Here is an 18659-nt window from a genome sequence, read left to right on the forward strand (position 1 = left end):
ACCTATATTGTGAATAACATTGTTTTTCTTTTTTATGTGCTAGGCAGTTTGTACACAATCCTTTTTCTTTTATCATCCTGTTCCGGTCTCTTACATTGAGTTCCTGAAATTCTCTGCAGTTCGGTACTCCGTGATCTCCGTTGCATATCACGCAACGTGTTCTTGGTTTCCTAAGAGATCCTCCTTGCTTCACTTGTCTTTTTTCTGACTCCAGCAGTTCCAGTGTCTGAAATCTTCGCTGTAAGAATGTTTGTGTCGATTTGTACGTCGGTATCTCTCTACTGTCTCCAATGAGGTTTTCGTACAGCCTCCTAGTTTCATTGTCCCATTTCGTTATGATAATTCGGGCTATCAATGGGCTTTACGCTTCCGTGTCTGTTCCTAACCCTCCTATGGCTTCCAGACTTTCGTATAAGGTGTCATGTAGTGATTTCAATGCTCTAGCAGAAGATTCCTTTACTTCCTGCGCTAGTAGCATCCTGTCTATTAATTTAAACAATATCATCCTTGGGTTCTCATACCTATCTTTTATGTTCCAGGCCACTTCGTAGTTGGCCTCGGATATGTTTAAGTGTTGTATCATTCTGTTGGCTTCCCCTCTTACTTGAGTTTTTAGGTACTGCATTTTTTCTGCGTTTGATAACTGGTCGTTTTCATGTATTACTTTAGTAAACAGATCGTGGAAAGTTCTTCACATTTCATATCTGCCTTCATACACAGGGATTTTTACCTGCGGTAATGTCACACCGTCCCTCCTGTGTGTGCTTTCTGGCCGTTGCATTCCTGGCCTTATTTTCTTTAAAACTTCCCTGACTTTCCTCTTTAGATGATTTATTCTCTCTACTTCTCCATTATCTGTAGCGTTTAGTTCCTCATTTACTGCTGCTTCAATCATTAGTGTATTCACCTTTTCCATGTATTCTCTTAACTCTGACTGCAATTCTTCATCCTCCTGCAAGTCTTGTTTATTTTCTGGCCGTAATAATTCCTCGATTCTTTGTTTTCTTATCTGTATCTCCTTTACTTTCGGTGCTTTTCCTCTTTTCAGCACCCTTCCATATTCTTCCAACAGGGTTTTCCCCTCAATGTATGTCTTAAATACCTGATCATAGTATTTTGTTTCAAAATATTTTTCTTTCGTTATACCCCCTTCTAGCAGCTTTTCGTGGTTATTCAAAAATTTTGCCCAATATTCTTCTAATTTTTCCTGTCTATCCCGGATGTATTGTTGATTTCTCCGAGATTGGGAATCCTTTTTTGTATTTGAAACGAGTTTCGCTATTTCTGCTCCTATTTCCGCTTGCTTAACGTATACACTTTCCATGATTATTTTTATAAATTTTTACATTCATCGGTAAATATATTAGACAATACGAAATGTACGTTATTTATTCAATATACCTGTACTATTACACTTTCTTTTCTATCGGAATGTGCAATTTAGCGAAATATGAGTTTGACCTTGCCTGCTGTGCTATTTTTTGTACTGAGGTAGGTCGAGATGTAATCAACACACTCTTATAATGATTTATATATATATATATATATATATATATATATATATATATATATATATATATATATATATATATATATATATATATATATATATATATATATAGTAAACTCTTAAATATTGGGGAAATCTGCAAGAAAGACTCTAATGTGTATCAATTGTTTTGCCGAACGTTTTCGCAAAAGAGAATTAATTTGGCTTCTTCAGGGCTGAAAGAGAATAAATTATAATTAGCTACCATATATTATCTATTAAAACATTATTGATCTTACCGTAACTTAGAATTGTAGAGTTAGAATATTAAAAAACTTTGCTAGTAACATAGTGGTGTTTTTTGTTACTATGTGCAAAAAAAGTTTTTTTAAGGTTTGAAACCTTAAAAAAACTTTTTTTGCACATAGTAACAATAAACACCACTATGTTACTAGCAAAGTTTTTTAATATTCTAACTCTACAATTCTAAGTTACGGTAAGATCAATAATGTTTTAATAGATAATATATGGTAGCTAATTATAATTTATTCTCTTTCAGCCCTGAAGAAGCCAAATTAATTCTCTTTGGCGAAAACGTTCGGCGAAACAGTTGATACACATTAGAGTCTTTCTTGCAGATTTCCCCAATATTTAAGAGTTTACTATTTAACTAATCTGCAAAGATTAAATTTCTTTTCTATATATATATATATATATATATATATATATATATATATATATATATATATATATATATATTGTTATCAAAATAAATGAAATTATTTGCTACGTAATTATTTTAATTTTTAGAAATAAAGTATTTAATTGAAATTAAAAGCAAGCTATATGTATGAACGTTTCTTTTTTCAAATTGTCATACAAAATTACTGTTTAGTAAATTTTAGCTGTGAATGACGTTTACTTTTGTTTTATCAATTCTCTGTATTATTTAAATGGTACACATTCTAAAGTACATTATTATATGATTGATAGAGTGGAGATTGTTGTTCTAAATTGTTAAATTGTCATAAAAAAAAACTTGTTAAATTGTAAGATTGTAAAAGTTGGAAGATTTTGTAATTATTCAAAAACTTACGGTTGTTTGTGTTCTTAGACGTTGAGGATCCCTCGCTTCTGGTGGGTTCTGCAATCGGTCCTGTCCTTTGGCTGCTCTGCGGCTCTAGTATGGCTCTCGGCTTTGGTACTGCTCTCGGCTCTAGTATAACTCTCGGCTTTGGTACTGCTCTCGGCTCTAGTATGGCTCTCGGCTTTGGTACTGCTCTCGGCTCTAGTATGGCTCTCTGCTTTGGTACTGCTCTTGGCTTTGGTACTGCTCTCGGCTCTAGTATGGCTCTCGGCTTTGGTACTGCTCTCGTTCTCCTGGGTCTAGTGGTCTCTCTCTGCTACTGAGGGTGTTGCTGGCGTGGACTGTATAGGCTCTCTCAAACTTCCTTGAAGTATTCTGTTTCCCGATAGGACCTAAATAAACAATTATGAGCGAGTGTTTCTCTTATAGAATTTACAGTTGTTCAATATGTTTATAACCTTATAAACATTTTAAACTATATTTAGTGTAAATACCATCTAGAAAAATATCACATTAAATACTCTTCGCATATCATCAAGTCCAAGTTATTACAAAAAACTTAAAGGGTCAGAAATCGATTTAGATATTAGAGGAAAATAATATTCAGTGCATAATATATTCGAGATGTATGTAAAACTAAAAATTTAATAATATTATTAGTCTTCCAAAATGTCCTCTCCATTTATATCTTGGTGAGGTTCATGAACAACTACACCATTTTGAATTTCTTTATTTAGTTTTTTGGCAAAAACTGAATCTATTTCAGATATTTAAGCAAGAAAGTTTTGTTTTTGGTCAGCAGTCCAATGCATAACTCATTCTTTAAATACTTTCACCTAAAAAATAACCATGGTAAGACATTCAGAATGTAGACAATAAATCAATCATCATATAAACAGTAAGATAAACAATATAGTTATGCTATGCAATATTTGCTGTAATGAATCTGCTTATATGTAAAGTAAAAAATATTAACAAGTTCTTATGAACCAACTATCTGTTGAACCAAAATACTTGAAAACATTCCAGTAGAGTATACAATTCAAAACTTAAAATTTATTTTTTTAATAACTTACTTTATAAGATCATTACTTCGTATACTCATCATCAAACATACCAAGTACAATATATTTAAATGAGAACAGTGAAATGTAAGTACATGATACGAAATGTAAGTAATGAACATATTTGTACACTGGTATGTTTTCAAAAACATGTCACACAAAAACTGTTGTACTTATGTCTATAAATAGGAAAAATATTTTGACCAAACAAGAAGGGTGCAATTTCTTTTATCATTTCATCATTTCATTTCTCACGTAGCTCAGAAATTTTAATTACAAACACTGTTTAGTAATAACAATAATATACCCGATTATAAAATGAAACCTCTAAAATGTTTTTAGATAATTTTACTATATAATTGGGGCTAACCCATATTTACTTATTTAAAATTGATTTGCTTCAATAATTTATATAATAATGAACGACACATATTTGGAAGATCTGGGCGCTTTGTTAATTTCACTTAAAATTTTATTTAAATTGGGCATTTCATTCTTTAAAAAGAAGCTGCGTACTATCTGTTGAACAGATGTTTTAACACTTTCATCGTATGTTTCAAGGATAGAAGGTCGACGGCTAATATTTTTAGGACATCTTACTGTTCCAGTCTAGTTATATTCCTTAATTGTTCTGTAAATAGTTGAATTCGCACCAACTAAAATTAGCACATTACTTTAGTAAGTCTTAATTTTAACAATAACTGTTCTGCAAAACTAACCTGTTGCATGTTTTATTTTTGCTACCATGGCTGTTATTTTCATTCCAGGATTATTAATTTTTATTTGTTTGTACATATTTATAATGCATTGTTTTTCATTTGATGATAAATTATCCAAATCTACTCGGCGTTTTTTGGGCGGAGAAGGATAATATTACCACTAGTATTTGACATTGGATCCATATTGTTATCTTAATAACACTAATACGTCGCTAAATAGTACTGAAAAGAACTGTTTTTTATATAAATGCAAAGGAAATATCTAAAGATTAAAGGAATAACACAGAAAATACAAAAAATCGTTGATATAAATTTTGAATTTTAGAATTTCATAAAAATGTCATTAGTGTCAAAATGTCATAATTTAGTGGAGTAAACTTGCCTACGGTTGGACCAATTACAAACAAGCATTATGACGCTATAAATTTGAATTACTCCTCCTGGTTAAAAAACAAACCATAGTAAGTTTCACTTTGTTAAAAACATTTGAAAAACTCTTTTTTTAGTTCATATTCAGTTAATATGTTAGTAGGAACAAACTGCTGCAAATCACACTTAATCTTAGTAATATCATTCTTCGCATTTAAAACATTATTGCAAGTTATTTTTATTTCTAAATTTATTGTTTTTTATGGATCTCATTAATGAATTTATCTACTTTAATATTTAAAATTTTGTCATTAACTGGATGGCAAAATTGAACAGAAGAATTTTTTTATTACATTGTAGAACATCTAATGCTATGCCTGAGCACGTTCGGAACATGTATGTAATCTACTAATTTACACAAATGATTAACCGATACCAGTAGATACTACACCAAATTTATCTTAAAGATGCAGTAGCAGTAAACAAACCAACACACGTTATCAACATTATGAATATTACGAGGAGCACTCCCAAATCACGATTTACAATGTATAAACGTACATAATATCGACCTCATAAACTATATAAATAGACATCGTATACGGAACTCAGCATACCATATCATTTAGTAGTCCTTGTACGCGGAAGAATTGCTATAACTTAATTGGACCACTGTTGTTCTAGTGATAATATTTTAGCCAGGGCGTGCGTCAGGGAATTACAGTGCTTGAATTTATTCATTTATATTTATAATAAATGTAATCATTTATATTTTATGATCAGAAGAATAACAAAGATAAAATTAAATTAATAAATGTTAGAATGAGGTTTTCCAACAACATAATATGAGAATTCGTTATTGTAATGCATTGAATTAATAAAATTAAATTAAATATGTAAAAATTGTTTTAAAATTAAATGTAATATCTAATGGCGGTTTCCCACCAAACGGACAAAATAAAAACAAAACACAAACTCGTATCCAATAAAACAAAATAGCAACTTTTCACAAACTTTACTAAAGACTGGCGTGTTTTGAAACAGTTCGTTTTGTTTTTCGAGTCCCGAGTTTTTGAAACTCGAGTCTGTTTAGTGGAAACGGTCAGTTGTGTTTATTAAAGGACTACCTCACCTCTGACGTTACAATGGGCGGGTCTTCGAAAACCTTTCTAAACATTTCTACACTAAATACAAGATAGAGCTGCAGTAAGTATAAATAAACCGTCAACAGTATGATTGTTACGAGGGGCACTCCCACATCATGATTTTAACGATGTATAAACCTATATTTTCCTGTATTATGAAATACATATGAAAATATGAAGTAGACATCGTAGCATAAGTCGTTCACAGGAATAACAGAACTGAAAATAACTGAATAAACATATTAGAATAAGGTTTTCCAACAACATAACAACGTGAATTCGTTAATGTAATGCACGGAATTAAAATACAATTATATTAAATGTGTAAAAATGTTTTAAAATTAAACGTAATATTTAAGGTTGAAACGGAGTTGCCACTCGTGAACTGAGCTCTTAATGGCACTCCATTCGTTGGTTTAAGGAAAACGAAGTTTTAAAGCAAAAACATATGCAAAGGTCAGAAAAATCTTGTCAAAAATAAAAACATTCAACATATCTGAGTAATAAATAAAACAAAAAACTCAAAGTGTAACTTAGGTAATATTTTACTCAGAATCTACCTCGAGTGCCTGTGAATACCTTCGTTTTTCTTTACCCATTTCATCTACAATATGCTTACAATAGTGTATTTTTTTATGTTTATTCACAATAGTCAAAAGCTCGACTTTTAGAACTGAATTGTCAAAACTTTTGATCGCAGCCACTTTTGAATATCCGCTTTCTTTAACTCGGTTGTCGATATTTATTAAACGGGAAGTATATAACGAATATATTAAGATAGAAAAAAAACATGGCGACTACCAAAATGGCACTACACAGGATCTTGATTATATAGAACGTATAGTTATGTACGAGATATCATAAGGCACTATGAATGAAAATAAATTTACTATAGACAAATTTTGATTTATTGACTTAAGGAAGGCCTCTGGCTAAGTTCAAAATAAACAACTGATCGAAACCTAACTTGCGACATAGCAAATGAAAATGGACGATATAACGAATCTATTAAGATATGTAATTGATTTTCTATCTTAATATATTCGTTATATCCTTCCCTTTCATTTTCTATATCGCGTGATAGGATTTGATCAGTTGTTTATTTTGTACTCAGCCAGAAGCCTTCTTAGTCAATAAATCAAAATTTGGCATACGGTTTTGCTTTCGTATTAAATTATTAAAACAATATGTAAAATTACAGTTTTGTTTACTATGAATAACAAATATAAAATATGCAATGTTAGTATGGTTTTCAAGGAAATCCAATGCAGCAACTTAAAATATTTGTCATAAACGAAAATTTAAGAAGTTTTTACTTCTGGCGGCACTTCTCCAAGTGCACCTTATTTTTTTTTTAATACAAAATTTTCGTTTATGAAAACATTTTAAGTTAAGGTATATCTGTATTCAAATTCACGAAATTTATATAAAATGAGATTTCAATTTCTGGTAACATTTGTAATCTGGATCACGTAAGTTTTATTGATTTTCAAATAAAAACTGAAAACATAATAAGTTACTTCTTTTGAGGCGAACTAACACACAATTTACTTTAAAAATAAGTGTATTTGATGTTTCGATTTCGATCGTTTAAGTGTCAAAACAACGTTGCAATTACTGCTTTATTATTTTTGTCAAACCATAAGTTTCTTTTTATTTTACAGTAGTGAAGCAAATTTTGAATTTCCTTGAAAATAATACTAACATTGTATATTTTATCTTCGTTGTTCATAGTAAACAAATCTTTAATTGTACATACTGTTTTATTAATTTGATAGGAAATATGAAAGCAAAACCGCACGCCTATGGAGTCTTACGTAGCATAGCCTGGTTTTGTTTACTTTTACTGCACGTCGAATTTGAATGGGGTATAGGACTTTCATGTAGACGATACATTGCACAACAAAAACTTTTGTTGCTGAAGTGGAAAAAAATCTAAATGATGCCTTAAATATAATTAAAATAAACTACAAATTAATTTTAAGCCAAACCCCGAAAACTCTTAGGACCGCTTCTTCAATTTGCCTAAGACAGGCGCTTTCACAAAACTGAACATCCAATCTTCTTCTTATAGTGCCGTGCACCTATAGTGCGTTAGAAAATTATTTTAAGGCCAGACGTCTGTCTTTTGCGGCATGCAAAAGATCGCCAGTGTTATTTATGCCTGTCCAGTTTTTTATGTTCCGTAACCACGACATTTGTTTGCGACCTACTCCTCTCTTGCCTTCAATCTTTCCCTGGATGATTAGTTGAGGGATTGCGTATTTTTTTCCTCTCAGAATATGGCCGAGGTATCCAATTTTTCGTATCTTGATTAAATTGAGTAGTTCTCCCCCAGTATTTGCCTTTCTTAAGACTTCCTCGTTGCTTACCCTATCTGTCCATGGTATGCGGAACATTCTTCGCAACGTTCACATTTCAAAGGCCTTCAACTTATTAATGGAAGGTACTCTTAACGTCCATGTTTCCATGCCGTATAACAATATGAACCATACATAGCATTTAACCATCCATAGCGTAGAACATCCAATAGTGTAATGAAATCCTTGAACTCTAAATTTCCTATAAATACCTTTTTGTTTTAATAACGCATCTACCACGCAGAGGCATTAGCGTATTTAGATTAATGTTACAGTTGATACAAATAGTGTATATACATTAGTTTACAATTAATAATAATAATATGTATGTGTACTACAATGTATGTTTTAAATCTTATGAAGAAGTTGACAGTCTTTAAGATAAGAAATTATTCTTTGGGTATCTGTATTTTCTTCTAGGACAGTTGGGTATGCTATATTTAAGTCGTTCACTGTTATATTTAGGACACTATATTAAAAAATGTTTTACCGTTAGAACACGGTTGCACACTTCACACACTGGTTTATTTTTGCGCTGTAATAAATAGCCATGAGTAAGTCGTGTATGGCCGATACGGAGACGCTTAAGTATCACTTGCTCTCTTCTGTCTTTTATTTTTGGTTTCCAAATATGTGTATGTTTGTTCACTTCGTATAACCTTGATGGAGTGTTGTTCCAAGTTTGTTGCCATTTTTGAATTATTTTTTGTTTTAAGTATGGTTTTAAATCGTTTTGTACCAATATGTTACTTTCTTCGGACATCAGGTTAGTTGGTGCGTTTTTAGCTAGTTTATCTACAACTTCGTTACCTTCAATTCCGACATGAGAAGGCACCCATAAAAAGTGAACTTGGATGTTCTTATTTGAAATGTTTTTAAGTTCTTTTTTAATAAAAAGTAGAAGGAGGTTGTCACAGTACAATTGAGTCAGTGATGATAATGAACTTATGATTCTTAGAAACTTAGATTTCAACCGAAAAGATGGTTGTAATTGACGACAATTTGAAATTAACTGAGGAGTCTTCCGAATAAATTGCTGCTCCAACTCTGTCTTCATTTTTTGGCGCATCTGTGTATACGTTGTAGGTATTGCCATATCTGTTTAATAGTGTATGAAACTTTTGTTTAATGACGGTTAATGATATCTCTGATTTTCTTAGGTTTGTTAGACTGATGTCGATAGTCGGAATAGATATTGTCCATAGTGCAGGGTTGTTGATTGAGGAGGTATCATAGGTTTTTGGAAATTGAAAATTTAATTTGGATTAGTATGATCGTATACGAAAGTAAAAAGGATGATCAATTTGATGTGTTTGTTGAAATTTATTTGTAAATCGATCAGCAAAAACGTTATGCAGTACTGGATTATTTTGGTTTGATGACACTACTGCTGCATATGTTAGGCTTAGATATTGTCGTCTGAAAGAAAGAGGAAGTTCTCCACTTTCCCAATAGAGACTGTGAATGGGGCTTGTGTAGTGAGCACCTAATGAAATACGTCGACTTCTATTTTGGATAATATCCAGTGACTTTAAATGTGTTTTTTTGGAGGAGTTATAGTAACTTTAAATGTGTTTTTTTGAAAGAGTTATAGACGATGGCTCCATAGTCAAGTTTTGATCGAATTATGGATTTGTAAATAAGTATTAAACTTGCATAATGGACACCCCAGTTTTTAAATCGGATTTCTTCTACATAATCTAGTTTTTGTTCGAGTAGATATAATTCTTTTGTTTGGATTTGATTTTTCTTTGAGAAACATATTGCTTTTGTTTTTGAAGCGTTAAACTGAAGTCCACTTGTAGCTGACCATTTCTCAATGTGTGTTAACGCTTTTTGAATGTGATTGTGAATCGTTGCTATGTTTTTTCCTCTACAGAAAATAACTAGGTCGTCAGTGTATAATCTAATTTTGACGGGGTTTTCAATTTGTGTTAATATCGAATTTATTGCTACTAAGAATAAAGTTGTGCTTAAGTTTGATCCTTGTGGTATACCATTTTGTTGAAATTTTGTTTGAGAATATGTTCCGTCAACTCGGACTTGAAATTGTCTGTTTTCAAGAAAATTTGAAATGTATTTTAATATGTTATCCCTAGTTGCTAAGTGTTTTAATGATTGAGTATTTCCAAAATGTATCATATGCTTTGCTTATATCAAAAAATATTCCAACACAGTGCTGTTTTATTACGAATGCTTCGTGGATTTCTGATTCTAAGTCAACAAGGTTGTCTAAAGTTGAGCTCTGCTACATGTGACTGATATCGGTCGATATGTTTGTGGATCTGATTTTGGTTTAGTTGGTTTTAGAATAGGTATTATTGTTCTGAAGCTATTTTCTTGTGGCATTTTAAATTAATTTATATTTAAATGGGAATAAGCCACAATTAAAGGTTAAAATACGTTTATTGACGTTTCAATTTCCACTTCGGAAATCGTTCTCAAAATTTTGAGAACGATTTCTGAAGTGGAAATTGAAACGTCAATAAACGTATTTTAACCTTTAATTGTGGCTTATTCCCATTTAAATATAAATTAATAGGTATTATGATTGAATTTTTCCATAATTTAGGAAACACGTTTCTGGATAGGATTATATTGTAAATTTTGAGTAGATGCTCTTTAGATTGAGAGCTTAAATTTTTAAAATATATAAACGGTATATTGTCGGGTCCAGGACAAGTGTTTTTACAATTCTGAAATACATTTTCTAATTCTACCTATGTTATTGATATATTTAGATCGTTATTGTTTTGATCGTAATATTCTATAGGATTTTTTTCTTCTTTTATTTTGATATCTAAGAAATTGGAGGTATAATTTAAGTTACTTGAGTTGATATTCATAAGTAGATGCTAGTATATTGGATATTTCTTCAGGGCTTTTATAAATGGTGTTATTTTGAGTTAGAAAGTTGATTGATTTATGGGGTTTGCATCTAGACATTTTGTTGACCATGTATTTGTTATAGAAGTTTAACTATGTCTTGTGGTGACACATTCTCTCCATGAGTCACGTTTGGCTTTTTTAATGGTATACCTAGTGACTGCTCTTAATGTTTTAAATTTTATAGAATATTCTTGAGTATTATGTCATTTAAATTTATTAAAAACTTGTTTCGATTGTTTTAATGCTTTTTTGAAGTCATGATTCCACCAAGGTACCGATTGATATTTGTGATCGTACTTAATTATTCCAACGTACTTATTTGCTGATTCTGTGATTACTTTTGTCAGAGAGTATATTGTTTTGTCTATATCTACATTGTCATTTTTGTTTTGCAGATTGTTTTCAACGTAATTTTGAAATGCTGTCCAATTTGCGCCTTTTAAGTTCCATTTTAGTTATTGCGATGTAGTTGATTGTAATTCATTGCTTATTATGATAGGGTAGTGATCACTATCCTATCATAACTGGTGGGTAGATCTGGTGGTAACACATCCCACGTAACACATACACGTAAGAGTATGTGTAATTAATGGTTCGCAAATACATAGATTTATACTAGTGCCTTTACCTGTTCTTTCATTCATAATAATTTTTTTTCTATCAATTTCAGTTCTTCTAGATAATGGCGATTCCAATAGTGAAACAACAATGTCTAAACACTCACTATCAACATTACTATTACTGCAACCTGGTAAAGCGTCATAAAAACTCATTTTTATGTATCAGTTATAAAACAATCTCACATATATAAGTTGCATACAATCAGGCGATATAGAAATCACGCAAATGTGATTTTTTTTTCTTCGAATTTTACGATTTTTTTTTTAATTTATTTGGGCAACCGTGCACTTGTTTGCAATTGTGTTGTTTGTTTAAAAATATTTTACAATTATAGATTATGTTACATATTTTTTTATCATAATTTAAAAGAAAATTTATATTACAATTCGATAATTACGTTACAAGTGACAACGATGGTTGGCATAGGCCCGATCGTCTGGTGCCTAAACAGCAAACATAAACACGACAATATAAATCGTTGTCCGTCAAGCTGCTTAACTTTAAACGCTTTTTGTACGGGGATCTTATGTGAGCGGGGTAGGCCAGTTCCGATCGGGCCTATTAATGATATTTAAAATGCCTGAATACGATTCAATGTTTTCTGTGGTAATATAATAACATATTTGTTTTAATGGACGCTAATGTATTGAGTGATTTAGTACATTTAAAAGTTATGCATGTAGCATTAACATAATTTTTGAATATATGTTTTTCAATTTTAAAGCTCTTAAATTATTGGGTAGGCCCGGCCTATCCTGCCTACCCCCAAAAACCGCCACTGTTCTTTATTGGGGGGCATGTAAATATTGCAAATTGAAAAAGAAATTGTTTCTGTGACCCTAATTCCAATTGCTTCGATAGTTATTGTGAGTTTTATTGGTTTAGCATCAAAGCTATCTTTTATGTAGATTGCTACCCCTCCGCTTGCAATTTTTGCATTTTCTCGATTTCTAAAGAAACAATTGAAATTATTTAAGTCATGAGCTTTATCGTTTTTGAAGTTGGTTTCTTGTAAACCTATCAAACTAGGTTTATGTTTTGAAATTAATAATTTTAACATTTCTAAATGGGTATAATACCCATTTATGTTCCACTGAATTAGAGAGTTGAAAATGATATATTAATAAGTTTCTGTAGGTGCGTCGCTTTCTAAGTCTGTTTGAAGGTCTGAGTTGATTTGCTTTAATATTTTACAGTAAAATATTTTTAAAGTTTTACAGTATCTTAGCATTTCTTCTATTTTTTTCTGTGGTTTGACATTTTGAACTGATTTTACTTTAGTTGGTCTGTGTCGTTTTAACTGACAAGTACCACGCGTTTAAAATCGAGCAGGGAGACATGTAGTCCCTAAAGTAATTTAAAAGTTTATCCATTGTCATCGACCTAGAGTCACAACATAAACAAAATGTAACATTCGAAATGATGTAAACCCATATAGGAGGTCACACATTTAACTTTATTGTTAGCTACAATTACATAAGGCACTGAGGATGATCTGTTTAGATCGAAAACGTTATGCCAGTATTTAAAAATTTTGACGACACTTTTTATAAAGTTTTAACTATGTGTTTTTATACCACAATACAAGTGTGAAGTGTTTTAACTTCTGTGTTTTTTTAAACGATGGTATACAGCCAACTACGGGGCTTTTCCCAATAATTTTATTTTGATTTTACTTTCTTTTCTTTATTTTTTGATTTAATAAAAATATGTTCCTCTGTAGATGTAGTAGCTGGTGGAGAGATTTGGGAGATTGTGCGTTTGTTTTGTGCTTTACTTGTGTTTATATGCGTTGTCTTATTTTCTAGATCAATTTTTGGATCGTTTGTTGTTGTTGAATCTTCTTTGGTTGGATGCATGTGTGGTTTTTCTTGTTGGGTAGTTTGTGGTTGGGTTTCTTGTTGGCTTTCTTCTGATGATTGTTGTTGTTTAGTGTTTGTCTGGGTTTTTTAAGTTGATAGATTAGCTGTATTTTTAATTTGGTCAATATTTGGAACTGGATTATTTGATGTTGAATTATCTGTTGCAATCGCGGTAGGCATTGGGCAATTTTATGTTAAGTGGTTGGTTTGCTTACATGTTTTGCAAGCTTGGTTATCTAATGATAGGTAAATCCTGTATATCGTTACCTCATGTGTCATAAGAAAAGAATCAGGTAAGGGCTGGTTATTTAGTGGAGATATGTATGTTTGGCGTCTGAAACTCAAAATATGCTGGAATTGTGGTGTTGATGTGCCTATTCTTAGGAATGTTATAGGTGACAGAAGATTTAATCCATGTGATTTTATTGCAGATATTAGGATTGAGTGTGGGATTGAGGGACATGCGTTGGACAATACTAATCGCTGACTGGGGCTAATTAATCTACGAGCTTGTAAGAGTTGTTGGTTTATTTGAATTTTTTTATTTTTGTTTATAAAATCCTCAGCTAGTTTTTCGTTTGCTAAATATATACATACTCTATTATTTGATAATTTTGAACAGAAGATGATCCAGGTTGGTTGTATCAGACGACTCAGAGCGGACAAATAATCATCTAGTTTGGTATTTTCAATTGAATCAAAAATAATTGCTTGTTTTCTTGATGAAAATATATTGGATTGTGGTGTTTGATTGGTTACGGAAGAATATGTAGGTGATCCATTAAATTGATTTGATGAGGAGCTGTTTGGTGTATTATTAGTTGTAGGAATCTCAGCCTGAATAGACCTATCCATTTTTAATAATCAATTGTAATTGGAATACGGTCCTGGCAAAATAACCTTTGTAGTCTGTAGTGGAACAGGTTTGGTATACCTGTCCTAGCTTTTGTAGGTTAAATGATTATAATCCGAAATAATATTTGATAATAGTAAAAACTGTTATCATTAAAGTAACTTACTGTCTCTGTTGTATTTGTTTTTGTTATTTTATTACTGGATCACTAATAAACGAAAATATTTTTAGTATTACACTAGTGTTTAAATTAATCTAAAGAGCTCGATTTTAAAACACGTATTATTTACTATGTTCAGAGTCGAATAATATAAATACTTTGTAGATAGTTTATATCGCACGTTGTCAATCACAGAATCTTGTTTGAAACTAAAAGGCAATGTATTATTGTTATGCTCCTCAAGCTTGTCAGCTAAAAATGGGGCGCACATCCTTCCACCCTTAAAATTAAATGCTTGCACTCTATGCTTTTCTGCCAAATATACCTCACTAGTATGGGTGATACCAACACACCCAATTAAGACTCACATCCATACATAAGCTCTACCCTATCATAGCTATCACTTAACTTAATATTCGAAGATACGTAGCTAAAGAACGAAAGAAACAAGTCTAGAATCGCAAAATTCACTCCTCGAATATCAGCCTATTGTACGACGACTCAAATCGAGAAAAAACTGGTCAAATCAACACATTTGCAAAATATACCAGAAAAAACGAGTAAATATTAAATTAAAGATACCTATTAATTTATTTTAACGTAATTTGACAGAACTTAAAACAGCGTACGAAGAAACATTCTGAAGTAAAAGTCAATATAAATAAATTAATGATAGTAATCTGTAATATTACAGCACTGAAGAACAAGGGCAAGGAACTGATAACAGAACTAATAGAACAAATGAAGACATGTGTGCCATTCAAATTAGGCAGAAAGGTCACAAGACAGCAATAGTTAGGCCAATACCTCGCTCATATATACCAGAGCTCCCAAGAATACCAGAGCTTCTAGTAATCAAAAACAGACGATGACGAATAACAATAAAAATGTTGACTACATCTCCAAGCGAATCATAATAATCCAATAGTATAAATTAATAATTGTATACGAGCCCTAAGAGAGTAAACCAATAGAACTTAGAGTTAAATGTTATGAAGATCTTGAAAAGTTGTTGGCAATAAAAACAACATAAGTCATAATCATTATCGAAGATATAAATATAAGATTTGGCAACGACATAGGCACGAAGTAACTCTGTGAAAGTACACAAACTAAAAATGGAGAACTCTTGAATGTATGCGCATAAAATGAATACACAATTAATAACATATTTCAATACCCAAGATCAATAAAAGTATAATTTTATCAAGCGGACACAAATCAGTGATATACTAACTACATTTTGACAAACAAAAATTTTCACTACAAACAAGTATTAAACTGACAAAATTAGCTGTGGAAAATATTAATTTTACTATAACGAAATATAAACAAACCATGAAAATTTGATGATTTGAAGGAGAAAAAAATGTCAAATTAGGCTAGAGCAATAACTGAAACAAAAGAATCAAGTGGAAATAATGTCGAATTAATTTGAAAAATGATAATACCAACATAAAAATAGAAACAAAAGAGGCTCTTTGAGAAAGAAAAATAAACACACTTTATTAACAGAAGTAAAATTAAAATGCTAAGAAAACAAAATGCTTATTATAAAATGAAGACCTAAAATTCCATCGGAGGGTTTGAAACAGATGTAAAAAAGGGCAAAACCCAAATCAAAGAATTGATTAATATTAAGTACATCCCTAGGGAAGAATGAATAACATATCTCAGATAAATAAACGGAACAACAGAAACTGAGTATAAACTTGTAACTCCAGAAATATCATTAAATTAATTAACGCTAATCGTACGAACTGAAATACGAGAATCCATCAGACAGTTAAAAAATAAAACCCCCATGAAAAAAATACAGTAGAGTATAATTACTTTTGTACTCTAGCACTATGGTAAGAAGAAGTTAAAAATCTAAATACCTACCTAATTATAGGTTTTTTCCAACACGCAATTTTTGTACGGTCCGAAAACTGATGTTGGAACGATTTTCTGACAACTGAAATAATTTGGTGACAATTTATTTTTTTATTTTATTTATTTAATTATTAATCAGTAGTTTGCACAAATTTAAAATAAAGACCAATCTACCTAAATAATTCTGGTTTTTCACCCTAGGTTCGGCTAATAGCTCCAAATCATCCTCACTACTATAATAATCAGAAAAATCACTAATTCCTTCATCGTCAGTCATATTTATAAAGTTATAAATAACGAGAAACAAATTATATATAAATAAATAATAAGTCTATCATAAGCGTGTGATAAAATCATTAACCTAACTTCTTTTTTCTGAACAAATTTAAAGAAGTAGAATGAAATCCTAGTGCGCAAGTCATCCCAACCAGTACATGCATTTGCCAGATTACTGAAATTATCGTCACGAAACCGTCACTGGGTGATCATAATTTTTGTTGGAACGGTCGGAAGGACAATGAGATAAACGATCATATTTTTGTTGGAACGTATTTTGTTTAGTGTGCAGGAGCGTAACCGTTCAGTGACGGTTTTTTGTTGTGTTGGAACAAACCTTATATTACCGAAAAGTTAATAAAAACTTCTGTTCGTTAGCGGCAAGAGAAAGCGTATATCAGAATGTATTATGAAAAATTTTGTTAATATTACCGTATGTAATATCATATAATGATAATACTTTTATATCTTTGCCTATGGCATATTTTTAAAGCGAAACTTCTATACTGGCATTGTATTACTTTTTTCTCTCTACAGTTAAATGCTCAGGTGAGCGTCACGGATCTACCGCCACAAGATGGCGTTGTGAAGGGTAGTTTCATAGAATAGTGGCTCTTGACATCGATTCACTACTACTCTTGGTCAATTCGATTTTAGTCATCATATATGTACTCTAAAAATAACTAACAAAATATAAACATTAAATAAGAAGTAAAAATTAAAAGAATAATATGTCACAAAAAGACTTGATTTTTAACGATTATCAAAATTTAATAAAATTCATAAATGTCATCCGATTAATAACAACATTAAATCGTCTGTCAATAAAAAATGTAAAGAACAATTGGACAACACACAGTTTGGATTTAGAGGTGGATTGGGAACAAAAGGGGAACTGTGCGCAATGATGGTACTATTACAAAAATGCAGGGATTATAATGAAAACGTATTCATATCTAATATAGATTTTCAAAAGCATTTGACATAGTTCAACCTGATAAGCTCATACATGCATTAAAACACATACACCTAGATACCAAGGATATTAATTTAATAAAAAAATCTACTAAAATCAAACAGCGGTAGTGCGGGTAAAAGATAGTGAGACAAATCAAGTAGAAATTCAAAAAGGAGTCAGACAGATATGTGTGCTGTCACCACAATTATGTAATGTGTATTCCCAACTAATATTTTAGGAGGCACTATGGGAAAGAACTGAAGATGTAAGGAATGGAGCGAGCATCATTAATAACATAAAATTTGCAGACGATACCCCAATTATGACAGAAAATATAGACGATTTACAAATTCTTATAGAAATCATTAACAGATAAAGCAAAAAGATAGGACTAGCAACGAATATAGATAAAACCAAATACATGGTGATCTAGAAAACCCTTGTTGACAACATACATCCGATATTGGAGATTAAACCGTTAGAGAGGGTCGGCAAGTATAAATACCTCGTAGCAATTATAAACTAAAAGAGGAGATAAAACTCAAAATTGAAATACCTCGAAATGGATTTGTAAAATAAAAGTCAATGTTTACAAATAAAAAATTGAGTATGGCTATTAGATTGAGATCGTCGAATGTTATGTATGGTCGCAACTGCTATATGGGGTAGAAACTTGGTCTTTGAAAGCCCAATCTGTAAAAAAATTAAAGGCATTCGAAATGTGGCTATATAGGCGTATTCTTAAAATTCCTTGGACTGTAAAAGTCTCAAACGAAGAAGCGTTAAGACGAACTGTCTATCTGAACATCGTATCTGGGCCACATAGTTCGAACCGATAAATACTCTCTTCTACGTATCACCATGCAAGAAAAAGTAGAGGGAAGAAAAGTCTCGGGAAGAAAGACAAAATCTGGCAGAGAAATATCAGAGAT

This window comes from Diabrotica undecimpunctata, chromosome 1 (assembly GCF_040954645.1).
Source record: "Diabrotica undecimpunctata isolate CICGRU chromosome 1, icDiaUnde3, whole genome shotgun sequence".
Classification (NCBI taxonomy): Eukaryota; Metazoa; Arthropoda; class Insecta; order Coleoptera; family Chrysomelidae; genus Diabrotica; species Diabrotica undecimpunctata.